The sequence below is a fragment of the Schistocerca americana genome, chromosome 2 (assembly GCF_021461395.2).
Source record: "Schistocerca americana isolate TAMUIC-IGC-003095 chromosome 2, iqSchAmer2.1, whole genome shotgun sequence".
Classification (NCBI taxonomy): domain Eukaryota; kingdom Metazoa; phylum Arthropoda; class Insecta; order Orthoptera; family Acrididae; genus Schistocerca; species Schistocerca americana.
In genome coordinates, this window is record NC_060120.1 from 986356119 (window position 1) to 986360085 (window position 3967).

The 3967-nt window shown below is 39.8% G+C and overlaps 1 non-coding gene across 1 annotated transcript; it reads left to right on the forward strand.

Moving 5' to 3' along the window:
- The first annotated feature begins 299 nt into the window (after nt 1-299).
- On the forward strand, nt 300-416 carry LOC124596726. Its single transcript, XR_006978367.1, has one exon. It is a non-coding gene; the product is annotated as a U5 spliceosomal RNA (small nuclear RNA).
- Nucleotides 417-3967: the final 3551 nt, after the last annotated feature.

Below are 3967 nucleotides of genomic sequence, written 5' to 3' on the forward strand. Positions count from 1 at the left end.
TATTGTTATGCTGAACAACATTGAAAGTTCTTAGTATGTACAACACATTCGTCAGGTGCAATTGCACTGAAGAAGTACCACAAAGTTTATTTCTCCCTCCACTCAGAGAGGTTCAGTGGCACACACGTATTTCAGTCGATAGACTGACAGCTGACTCGAAGAAAATGTAGAATATTTCAGTTCTACGCCTGTTAGCAGCAGGACGTTCTTCCGGGCAATGTATTAACAAATGATTTCTGACACTCTGCTGTATGAAATTATTGAGTGAATCTTTGACTTTCCATAAGAGCCGAGTTGTCACACTCTGATTCCACTTCAAGACGCGTAAATCTTTCGCCTTCTGCTAAAGATATCCGTGTATGGGTACAATAAATAGTACACTGTATTAGGTTTTGCTTGACAATGTTTCGAAGTCGTTCTCAGACTAGTGAAGTACAAGAATTGCCGGTTACTATTTTAACCCTGTAAACATAGTATTGTTAGGCTGAAAATAACCTTTATAGGAACGTTTCCACATTGGAAAGCTTCCCAACGTGAACCAGCTGTATTTTACCAAAATATAATTCTTCACACTCGAAGAACACTATACATGGAAACAAAGCAAACAGACTCAAAGCTGTTGCATACCTAATAAAACAGGAAAACAATTACTTTAGGAAAGTCTAATTTGCTTCACCTGTTACAGCTTGTACAATGCTACAGACGTAACAAGTTGTTTGTAGCCTGTGGTGTTTAAGGGGAAGATGGTGTGACATACTGTAACCTCATTTCAAGATAGAGAGAGGGTGAAGAAGTGTAAAGTATAGCATGAATGGAGAGAATAAGTTTACGTAATCAGTTTAATTGTTCATAAACAGGATATTTTTCAAAGTACTTTCTGGAAATAAGGCACACAAAGGATATAGGTAAAAATTAATTTTAACAACACATATGAATCATCGTTACTTGATTCCGAGTGTGAAAATCGCTAACGAGCTGCCGAGATCTGGTGAAGTAAGAGACGTTTAACGTCAACTAAAAGAACGGAAACCAGACAAGGAGCCTGCACTATGTACACGAACAGGTGAAAGGAAAGGCTTGCAATCGATGAGACCCCGATGACAACGCCCAGTGCACAATCGTGAACACTGTTAAGTACGTAGGACGTCTGTCTAAACCCAATGAACTTCGCGACAGATGCAGGGACACATTTATGTAAATCAACAGGACAGGGACAGCCATGCCCAAGTGCAAGAGAATATTGCATATTCGGTAATTCATACTGTTATCGTTACTTTCCACTAGGAGTCAAACTAATACGATCCAGCAACATTGCACCTACACAGCTGAAAGTTGGAGATGATGTCTGTTTACAATAAATTTCTCAGTTTCACATTGCACGACATTTTTTAGTACAAATTTGAAACAGACGAATTGAGGATAAGTCCTCCACTTAACTACTTCTGATTCTTATGGTATGTGGATAACTGCGCCAACTATTGCATAGTCAGCCATAGTCAGCTTAAGAACTCGTGCAGCCAAGCTGCTGAAAGCATAATATACAGAAGTACGTAAAACTGATGATGTGTTACTGACCATCAGTTTGGATTTAGAGAAGAGAAGGTACCACGCAGACGGTTATGAAGTTGCACTTGAAAATGGAAGCAAAAATTTAAAAAAAATGATAATATTTGTTTATCTAGGAAATGCGTTTGACATTGTAAAATGATTCAAGATGCTCGAAATACTGAGGAAAATTAGTGTACAGTGTAGGTAAAACATGTACGGAAACCAAGAAGGAAAAATAAGAATTGAAACGAAAGACTAAGTGCTCAGTATAGAAAATGTGTGAGAGAATTAATTTCTCCGCCAATACTGTTCAATTCATATATCGAAGAAGCAGTAACGGAGACAAAGGGAGTGGTTCAAAGTTCAAAGTAAAAAGATATTAACAATAAGAGTCGCTGAAGACATTTCTATCTCAGTGAAAGTGAAAAAGAATTACAGTATCTGTTTAATTTAATGCTCTGTCTAATGAGCACATGCTATGGATGGAGAATAAACCGAGGAATGACTAAACCAATGAGTAGTAGAAAGAAAATTGTTTATGAAGTCAACATCAAAACTGGTGACGACGAAACAGATGAAATTAACGAATTCTGCTTCCTTGGAAGCAAGATAACACATGACAGACGAGCGAAGAGGATACTACCGCAGGCAAATACGACATTCCTGGCCTAAAGAAGTCTACTGCCTTCAAAGATAGGCCTTAATTTAAACGAGCGAGGTGGAGCAGTGATTAGCACACTGGACCACCATTCTGGAGGATGACGCTTCAATCTAGCGTCCGGCCATCCTGGTTTAGGTTTCCCGTGATTTCCCTAAATCGCTCAAGGCAAATGCCTGGATGGTTCCTTTGAAAGGGCACGACCGATATCCTTCCTCGTCCTTCCCTAATCCGATGAGCTCGCTGTCTGGTCTCCTCCCGCAAAACAACCCCAACCCTTAAGGAAGAAAAATCTGAGAACTTAATTTTTTAGTACAGCATTGAATAGTACTGAATCATGCACTTTGAGAAACACAGTCGATCTAACGCAGGCAAATACGACATTCCTGGCCTAAAGAAGTCTACTGCCTTCAAAGATAGGCCTTAATTTAAACTACAGAAGTATGTTGAAAATCAGGAATGCTGATACAGAATGAAGGAGTCCAGAGGTTCTCCGCAGAACTGGCGAAGAAAGGAATGTGTAGAAGACACTGAAAAGAATAAGGCACGAGATGACAGTGCCTGTATTAAAATATCACGGAATTCCATTGTAACAGATGAACCTACACAGGTTAAAAGAAGAAGGAATACATCCAAGAAATAATTAATAACATACGGTGTAAGTGCTACTCTTAGATGAAGAGGTTAGCTCAAGGGAGGAATTCATGGAAGGCCTCATTAGTCCAGTGAAAAGACAGAGACGTCAAAAAAATGAAGGGGAAACATTCTACCATGTGCTATAGCAATTTTGCAGGGAGTTGTTCTGGCTTGTTCCGTCAAGAAACGATTTACTTTTGATTTCAACTCTTACTTTCAGACTTGTAAATGAAACAGAATGAGATTGGTACAGATACTGTAAGTGTTCAAATGGCTCTAAGCACTATGGGACTTAACATCTGAGGTCATCAGTCATCAGTCCCCTAACCTTAAAACTACTTAAACCTAACTAACCTAAGGACATGCCCGAGGCAGGATTCGAAACTGCGACCGCAGCAGCAGCGCGGTTCCGTACTGAAGTGCCTGGAACCGCTCGGCCACAGCGGCTGGCTACTGTAAGTGTGATATCTTCGTTTACAATGCGATCAAGAGAAGTAGAAACACCATAATTGCTGAGAGATTGTTCTAAATTAATAGATGCAGTTATTCCGCGACAGGCACCTAGATATCAGTAATGGTGATCTATGTCATAGTCGAAATATAACTTCATTTTTTAAAGAAAGGTTGGCCGGTGTGACCGAGCAGTCCTAGGCGACCCCTACGGTCGTAGGTTCGAATCCTGCCACGGGCATGGATGTGTGTGATGTCCTTAGGTTAGTTAGGTTTAAGTAGTTCTAGGTTCTAGGGGACTGATGACCTCAGATGTTAAGTCCCATAGTGCTCAGAGCCCATTTTTAAAGAAAGATTTTTTTACAAAGGTTACCAGAGAAAGAAGAACAAAAAGTATACCGACCAGGAGCATTCGATAGGTACATTCGAGAGAAAGATTCTTGAAAAAGAAATGAATTTGTAACATAGTAAGTGAAGACTGCACAGTACATGTGGAATCTAATATGCAGCAACACAGTGAACGTAAAATTTGTAGTAGTGGTTACAGAATACTAAAAATGTGTAGTTCGTTGCGGCAGTAAATATTGTAGTTTCCAATCGATGAGTTTGGACGCCGAATTAGTGTACAGGCGTACTTATGTACGAAGATCCCTCAGTTAATGCACCTCGAAATTT